The sequence below is a fragment of the Berghia stephanieae genome, chromosome 4 (genome assembly GCF_034508935.2).
Source record: "Berghia stephanieae isolate SIO BIC M18660-M18661 chromosome 4, UCSD_Bste_1.3, whole genome shotgun sequence".
NCBI lineage: Eukaryota > Metazoa > Mollusca > Gastropoda > Nudibranchia > Aeolidiidae > Berghia > Berghia stephanieae.
Window position 1 is genome coordinate 41,391,820 of NC_088363.1, and position 10,000 is coordinate 41,401,819.

The following is a 10,000-nucleotide window of genomic DNA, read 5'->3' on the forward strand; positions in this document are numbered from 1 at the left end:
CTCGGGTCTTTTCGTTAACTGGAAATAGATTGAGCTGATTTTTTTCCCGCCAGTCGGATGTAACGTACCAACAAACTAAACTGTGTGTAACCTTGAATGTTTATAATCTGATTGATATAATTGCATTCCTTCTGAAGTCAAGAGGACGGAACGGGGTAAATGGCAGGGAATATTCTGATTGGTTGATGCCATATTAAGGTGGTCAAGCAGTTTAACCAAACAAAAAGGAAAACAAACAAAACAACAACAACAAATATGTCATCCCAAACCGTCCCATACCAAATCAAAACCCAAAGGATCCTTGTAATCCTTGTCTCACCAACACAATCATATCAAATAGACATTCTGTTATCACCACCGTAACTATAACTGTCACCCCCCCCCCCCCCCCCCGTTCTCTCTCTTTCTCTCTCTCTCTCTCTCTCTCTCTCTCTCTCTCTCTCCGTCTCTCTCCCTCATCGCTCCCTCCTCACCAAACCAAATCCCTAATAAAAACGTGTACCTTCCAACAATAATACATCTTACTCCCTGACACCTCTTTACTGCCGTACTCAGGAAACCCCATATTCAAAAAATTGGCACGAAAACACATCCTTCGAAATATCGATCGATTTAAATGACCCTCATTTTGGCAAAAACTCTCAAAACCTGGGACTTGCGAAGTGCCAGGTTTAGGATTCTTTGGCAAGATGAGGGTCATTTAAATCTATAGATATTTCGAAGGACGAGGTTTCTTGCCAAATTTTTAAATATGAGTTTTTCCAGAGTACGACAGTATAGATTGATGTCACTGCCTAGTCCCCATATCAAAGACCGAATTAATTGTTACTACTCTCCTGTTTACATACCCGACGTCATCGTTACGTCACTGTCCAATCACTAACGACTAATGCCACCATCTCTGGTACAAACTAACAAACCCCAAAAACCAACACAACACCAAGAAGGTGACGGCTGTTACTGTTAACTCGGCCACTCGCTACTCGGTGCTTCATCGACTCGCTAAATATTTTCATTTATCGCCTCTTTACAACTGGTCGCCGAAAAGGAGAGGTGTGGAATAACCGTCCAATTGGCGATCATTGCCTAAACAAATTATTGACCACTGAAATATTATTGGGTGGTCATTGTAGTCCAAACTGGCCTCAGGGCTGAAGGAGGGAAATGGCTGGTTTCCTTGGGTCAATACAGGTTTTATTGAAAACGTTTCACAGCTTTGAGTGTTCAATCCTTCTCGGTCCCGATGTCTTTTTCTTGTGGTTTGTAGGTTAATTGTGTCCAAGTTGTTGATTTCAATTTTGAACAAAGATTATCTGGCATATCCACAAACACACTCACACAGACACACACGCCCACACACATACACACACACATGTACATACATAACGCAAACCTATAACATTTAAAAAACACCACCAAACACAAACACACACACACACACATTTGCAAACATAAATATACATATAATATGACTATACAAACAATCGCTCAAACACACACACACACACACACACACAAATGAAATTGTACAAAATAACCACAAAAATAATATACAAGCACACAATATAATATACTTCACCCTCAGACAATCACACTTAAAGAGAGAGGCGTTAATGAGAGAGAGAGAGAGAGAGAGAGAGAGAGAGAGAGAGAAGGGGAGAAGAGGGAGAGATAGAATGAGAGGATGGAGTGAGGGTGGGGGAGAAATAAATAGAGAGAGAGAGATAGAGAGAGAGAGGAAGAGAGAGAAAAGAGAGGAGTGGGAGAGAGAGAGAGAGAGAGAGAGAGAGGGAGAGAGAGAGAGAAGGACAAATGAGAGAGAGAGAGAGAGGGAACGAGACACTGATAGAGAGAGAGGGGGTGAGAGGAGAGAGAAAGAAAAGAGGGAAGGGGGATAAAGAGAGATAGATAGATAGATAGATAGATAGATAGATAGATAGATAGAGAGAGAGAAAGAGAGAGAGAGAGAAAAAGAAAGAGAGAGAGAGAGAGAGAGAGAGAGAGAGAGAGAGAGAGAGAGGCCACCACCACTGCCATCAAGAAACAAAAAGGAATGACTGATATCACAGCCCAGAGATCCGTTCTCATTGATACGGTCCTGTAGTCATTCCAGTGTAAACAATGTGACGTCATCAAAGATCATTTCCCGCCCCAATTTGTGAAGAGATTATAGGGGGAGGATTATCTCCAATAAACGACAATCTTAACGCCTAGCCCGGGGATTAATCTCCCGTGATAGTCACAGTTCACACTATCCTTTCATTACAACAACAATCAAGAGCTCAAACCGTATCATCTCTGATGACAAAAACCAATCTCAGATTTTTATTTGGACTTAGCCTTCTTGATTTCTCTCGGACACCCAAAATTACAAGACCTTCAAAGAGGAGAGACCGCCGCTGGGATGTGTCTGGATAACGGGAAGCTGTCGATGACGATATTATCATACAGGGTATTAGTCTACTTCTCCACTCATGACTCCTGAACATTTTATACCTTGATCAACGTGTACATATATGCAGGTCTGATACCCGAACCCACTTATGGGCCTAGTTTAACATTTTTGTAATGGACAATAATATTTTACGTCATTTTTTTTTTTTTTTTTGAGATTTCCATTACGACAATGAGCCCATACGGAAATGGGTTATCAGGCCTGGAAATAAGTTGACGCCAACCTAGATCAAACAATTGACAAGAAACTTCCACGAATCCATATCATTCATAACATACCCTCACATTAGGACTATAATTTATAGAAACAGCTTCTTCCTGAAATCTTACTTAATATTTGTCAAATTGGATTCTTGTATCACTAAGGCTCTGAAACCAACAAACCAGTCGTCACCAAATTTTGCATGGTATTTACAATTGACACGAAGACGGTTTGCGTGTATTATGCGATTGATTGTGATGATTTTATTTTTTTAAATCAAATTTGTTTCGTCAAATCCCATCGAAATCAGAGGCCATCATTTTTAGCCCGTGGGTTGTGTCAACTTTCCAGTTAACGAGTATGATGATGAGGTGGGAGTACTTGCATTGAATCGATCCCAGTTAGTGATTTATCTCATTATTTTGAATACAACCAATTTCTTACAATTTATACAAACCATTTCCCGCTCTTAACATTGGGAGATAATTCTACGATAAGTGAACAGCTTTTTTAGGTATTAAAATGTAATTATGCCCTTCCGCCACGACATCATAAGATATCGTCGCCTAGGCATTCCACGAAGGAAAATTATGGAGAATTCATCAAACATGATATCTGACGTCAACAAGAGTCACCCATGTTGTCCAAGTGAGCAAATTGGGGGTTATTATTCTTGCCCAAGGAAAAGAAATGCCTGAGTTTTCTTATGGAGTCGAAAAATGTATGATATTAAGACAAAAGAAATTGAGTGCAAATTTAATTCAATACTTGAGTCCTAAATTTTGAGTTGTTTGGTTTATCATCACGTTCATTGAATAGACACAGTTTATTGAACGAACACCTGTGCTTGTCTACTATAAGTGAATGGAACTCATTGCCAGGTCACGTCATCAGCCCTCAGACGATTTGGATGGATGGATGAATGGATGGGTGGACGGATGGATAGATGGATATGTAATGTATATTATATGTATAGGCCTATTTATGTATAATATGCAATAATTCATTTATGTAAAGCGCAGAATCCCCGAAGTGCTCTAACGCTCTACAATACATATATATATATATATATATATATATATATATATATGAATTATAAAACAAAAACCATGAAATAATAGTGCTCAACTTTAGTATAAAAGGAGCTATTTATAAACATTTGAAATATAATTAAGATAGTTTGACTTCTACAACGTTGTTATCGAGCGTTGCTCTCATCTCTTCCTGATGAGAGCAACGCTCGATAACAACGTTGTAGAAGTCAAACTATCTTAATTATATTTCAAATGTTTATATATATATATATATATATATATATATATATATATATATATATATATATATTATATATATAATAATAATAATAATAATAATAATAATAATAATAATAATAATAATAATAATAATAATAATAATAATAATAATAATAATAATAATAATAATAATAATTAGAAGGGTAGACAAATAGATTGATCGATAGAGGGCCGGGGAGGGTGATCCTTAATCATGGACTCTCTTGACAATGGATGGACTGATACATTGATGGGTGGATAGATGGATGGACAGTTGATAGATGCTAGATGGAGGAAAAATCAAAATACACAATAAATGTTATTATGACATAAACTTACACTACATACCCCCCCCCCCCCCCCCAAACTAAACCTCCCTGACTGCCATTCAAAAGACCAAAATGTGAGAATCAAGCCGTACATAAGACCATGCTAAAAGAAGCCATCGGTAGCTGGTGAGTACCTATTCATTTATCAGGCACACATGCGTGAGCAATCTGCTTTGGTTCCCAGCATTCAGTACCGTCTAGGACCAGATCTTTGCTGGCATCGCCACCATTATCATGCATACTGTCTCGCGTGTTGTGAGGGATCAAGGGGGGCTACTCTCTTTGATGTGAAATACAGACGTGATCAGATTATTTGGGACACCTTGCTCTTCTTACCATAACCAAATCATTTCAATTTGGAAATCAAAACGCTCCACGCGTTTTCTTTCCTTTCATTTTCATTTCCTTATAGAAGGAACAAAATTGACGTCACTAAGCCCTTTGTTATTGTTTTTAGCCAGCCATTTTTTTATGAGTTATTCTCACTTAATTGTAACAACATTTAAGGTTAAACATAGATTTGTCTTTTGGTACATTATTCATTATATCCGGCTGGCGGATGTTGTGAGATTTTAATGAAATGCAATATAGCAATAAATGTTTTGTTATTGCTCTTTTTTATTTTTTTTCTTATTTGTTCCTTTTTTTTCTTTCCTGCTTACTACCCACTTGATAGGACGCCAATCTATCGCAAAGTACTCCCACCATATCTAACAGAATCAGCTATCAAATCACTACTGGGTGGACACACACACACACACACACACACACACACAGAGAGAGAGAGAGAGAGAGAGAGAGATAGATAGATAGATAGATAGATAGATAGATAGATAGATAGATAGATCGAATATATATATATATATATATATATATATATATTATATATATATATATATATATATATATATATATATATATATATAGAAAGAGAGAGAGAGAGAGAGAGAGAGAGAGAGAGAGAGAGAGAGAGAGAGAGAGAGAGAGAGAGAGAATGAAATATGGATGTCACCCGGAATCGATCTCGGTCCCTCGGTCCCTTTACATGTAAAGCGAGTACTCTACTAATTGAGCTATCGGTACCTCCCGTATACTAAATGCAAAGATCTATGCTACTTTTGAAGACCAAGAGGAAAAATATTTTCTAAGTTAGGAGAAAATAAACATTTTATGTGTGACTGCACATGTTCATTCAAATGCTGTAGTACCCATTATTTCAATGCAAATAGTTATTTGTGAACTATGCATTATATTCCCCCAAACGTACAATAGTGTCAACTATAAGTGCATACCAATCACATATCCTATGAGGCCTCTCTGTTTGTTTTTTTTTTTTTTTTTTGTTTTCTGTGTGGTACATACTGAATAACTAAAGAGGGGTAATTCAGGTTTTTCAAAATTGTGGCCTTGCATGTTTTGTTGTGTTTTTTTTTTTCCCTTTTGGTCTTCACATTATTTCCCAAGCTCTTCTGTCTCAAATTATATACAACCTCCCAAATAGCTGGCGTCCATCACTTTCTTTCTTTACCATTTATTATTACATTTTATGCGTGGCTACTCATAAAAGGTAAAGTTTTCAGTTCCATGAGTCATTGCCTCAGAGTGGTTCTCAAACTGGGGCCGGTTTTTTTTGTTTTTCGTGCGGCTAATGTGGTCTTGTGGTGTGACACTGTCGACTTCGGATCGGAAGGTCCTTGGTTCGAGTCTCGATCTGAGAGGCGCATCGTTGAGTCCTCGGAAAAGGCTCTTTACTCACATTTTTTCAACGCACTCAGGTGTAAAATTAGCACTTGGTCGTTTACAGCGTTGCCTCTGTCGGAAAAAAAAAAATTGTAATAATATCGCCTTACAGGCGTTACGTCTCGTCCTACATGTTGAATGTTGCTGTTGGCTAGAGATCCCTAGTAAAGCACTTTGAACACGTTAAGTAGATATTGCAATATATAAATTCTCATTGGGAAGGAGGGGGGGGGGTGGGGTTAAAAGGTCAACTTTACTAATATTGTTGATACAGGATTTTAACATAGATACATGATAGATAGAAATTCCACTTATTTCTTTAACCAGTTCATTGCTGTACTTTGGAGATGGCCGCCGTTGCCGGGCGGCGTGACATCAGACTATTGAATCGTGTTGGGAGTCTGGCATATTATCATAGTAAGATTGAAATGGCTTGCCAGATAGACTTGAGACCAACAAAAAAAAACCCTAAAAAAGAAAAACAAACATCAGACAGCACAATCGAATCAATAAATGATATTAACATATAGTGAGAATGAATTGGCTTGCTAGATAGATTTGAGACCACAAAAAAAAAACTTGATCAGACAACACAATGGAATCAAATATAATATTATGATCCCACCATATTGTAAGATTGAAATTACTTGCCAGATTGATCTGAGACCAACAAAATACAACATCAGACAACACGGTGGAATTTAGATATAATATAAGATTATGGTTTTCAAACAAAGAAATCATAATCGTAAAACACAAAAACACTCGTCTGTATTACCATTAACCTTATCAGCATTGCTGTCAATCTATACATAGCGACTCTATTAGTTTCACATGATCTGTCAATTTCAACGTTTCGACTCTTTATAAAGTCTTCATTTTCTATCCCCATCTAAATTAAAGGATTCGATATATGTCTTCATCCGTTTCCGGTGGCTGAATACGTCGTATCGGCGATGGCAGACGTTGTTTATTGGCGATGACAGACCAGTCTAAATCAAAGATGTTTGTCTTACGACATTGTCACAATCAATTTGACGCTTCAGCTGCTCGGAACGGTCAATTTGGTGTGTCTGACGACTAACGTTAGGTCGGATTTTGGTTTGAGTTTTGGGGACTTTTGTTTTATTCTATTTCATTTTTTTTTCTATTTTGGGAGAGGTGGTTGGGTGGGGGGTGGGGGGGGGGGGGGGGGTTAAGGGATATCGTTCAAAGTATGTCCCTTTGTTTTGATAGGACCAGTTAAGGACGGGAGAAGAGGAGAGATGGATGGGGGGAGGATGTTGAAATATAAATAGACAGGTGGTAGTAGTAGTAGTAGTAGTAGTAGTAGTAGTAGTAGTAGTAGTAGTAGTAGTGGTAGTAGTAGTAGTGGTAGTAGTAGTAGTAGTAGTAGTAGTAGTAGTAGTAGTAGTAGTAGTAGTAGTAGTAGTAGTAGTAGTAGTAGTAGTAGTAGTAGTAGTAGTAGTAGTAGTAGTAGTAGTAGTAGAGTAGTAGTAGTAGTAGTAGTAGTAGTAGTAGTGTAGTAGTAGTAGTAGTAGTAGTAGTAGTAGTAGTAGTAGTAGTAGTAGTACTAGTAGTAGTAGTAGTAGTAGTAGCAGCAGCAGCAGCAGTAGTAGTAGTAGTAGTAGTAGTAGTAGTAGTAGTAGTAGTAGTAGTAGTAGTAGTAGTAGTAGTTGTAGTGGTATATATTATTATTATTATTATTATTATTATTATTATTAGTAGTAGTAGTAGTAGTAGTAGTAGTAGTAGTAGTAGTAGTAGTAGTAAATAGTAGTAGTAGTAGTAGTAGTAGAGTAGTAGTAGTAGTGTAGTAGTAGTAGTAGTAGTAGTAGTAGTAGTAGTAGTAGTAGTAGTATAGTAGTAGTAGTAGTAGTAGTAGTAGTAGTAGTAGTAGTAGTAGTAGTAGTAGTAGTAGTGTAGTAGTAGTAGTAGTAGTAGTAGTAGTAGTAGTAGTAGTAGTAGTAGTAGTAGTAGTATAGTAGTAGTAGTAGTAGTAGTAGTAGTAGTAGTAAGTAGTAGTAGTATAGTAGTAGTAGTAGTAGTAGTAGTAGTAGTAGTAGTAGTAGTAGTAGTAGTAGTAGTAGTAGTAGTAGTAGTAGTAGTTTTTGTTTTTTTTTTTTGTGTATTTGTGTATGTGTTGCAATACATGACAAAGAAACTAATAAGGGACCAGGCACTGGTGTGAGATAAAAACTTTAAAATGTGTGTGTGTGTGTGTGTGTGTGTGAGTGTAACAGTGCCAGACAAAGCAGAGAGAATATTTTTTTTTAATCACATACAAAATCAGTGTAATGCTATCATGTCTGTACAGTAATCTGCAAGTCTGAGGTTCGATCCCAGTCAAGGCAGTTGGATTTTTGGGATGATATTCAAAAATTTTTATTTATTATTATATTTATTTGTTTATTATTTATTATTTTTATTTATTTATTATCTATTATTTTTATTTATTTTTCTCTCTTCTATGTCTGGCATTGTTCAACACACCTTTTCAGATTTATATGACAAAGACAAAGTGGGAGTGAGAGGAGGAGTGGGAGGGGAGGGAATGGCGGTGTGATGATTTGATATAATATTGTCCAAATTGATTTATCTACGGCCCTATTGACCAAGTAATACAACAACGTCCAACCTACAATCTTATCACGTCATATTGCCACATTGTACGTTATTGGTGCTTTCTATCACATATATTATACGAAGGGCAATTGGAGCGGTGCCCGGCAACGGAAGCTTATCTTGTCGTCACCTCTACAGGCTGGAGAAACCATAAATTGATACTTGGATTAGGGGGGATAATGCCTAGGATTACTCACAAGTATGGCCGAGAATTATCCAAGAATGTTGAGGACTAAACTTTAGAATTGTCTGAGATTCTAGAATCGTTGAGGGATTAAATTGTCTTTTATTAGTACCAGACAAAGAAAAATTAAAACGATACATGTACAGAAAAAAAGAAATCCTATTTTTTGTTAATGCCCCCCCCCCCCCCCTTCCCCGGTATTTTACGTTCTACTTTGTCAGGTACTGTTTCATACACACTTTTAAAAATATATTATATCTATCCGTAATTTGTTTCTTTTATTAGCGACTTGATGAGGGCCAATTCGGTCTGAAATACTCTGAATGTCAAGGGCTAAAATTATCTTAGATATATAGATTCTCAAATTGATGAATTCAAAAATGTCTGAGATTCTGTGATTGTTGAGGGCTAAAATTGGATTAGACTCATGGTGGTGAGGGCTAAAATATTCTGAACGTTCTGAGAGCTAAATTTGTCTGGGATTTGCGGTTTGTTGAGGGCTAAGATTGTCTGAGAGTCATGGATTGTTCAGGGGTAAAATATTGTCTGAGATTCTCCAATTGTTGAGGGCTAAAATTGTCTGAGATTCGTTGATTGTTAAGAGCTAAAATTGGATGAAATTCGTGGATTGTTGGGAGTTAAAATTGTCTAAGATTCTCCGATTGTTGAGGGCTAAAATTGTCTGAGATTCTCAAATTGCCCAATGCTAAAATTGTCTGAAATTCGTGGATTGTTAAGAACTAAAATTGTCTCCGATTCTCCAATTGTTGAGGGCTATAATTGTTTTAGATTCTCAAATTGCTCAAAGTTAAAATTGAACTGAGATTCTCGGATTGTTGAGGGTTAGAAAATGTCTGATATTCTAAAAAAAAATAAAAATATGATGAATATTAATAAATATAAAATAAAGCAGCTAAAAATTGTCTGACTTCTTGGATTGGCGTTGACTGAAATTGCCTGATTTTTTTTTTTTTTAAATTTTTTTTTTTTTTTTTTTTTGGGGGGGGGGGGGGGGTATTTCTGAGGGCTAAACCTGTCTTAAGATCTTCTCGGATTATTGAGGTTTAAAATTGTCTGAGATTCTAAAATTACCCAAGGTTAAAATTGACATGAGATTCTTGGATTGTTGTGGGTTAGAATTGTTTTATGTTCTCAGATGAAAATTAATGACAAT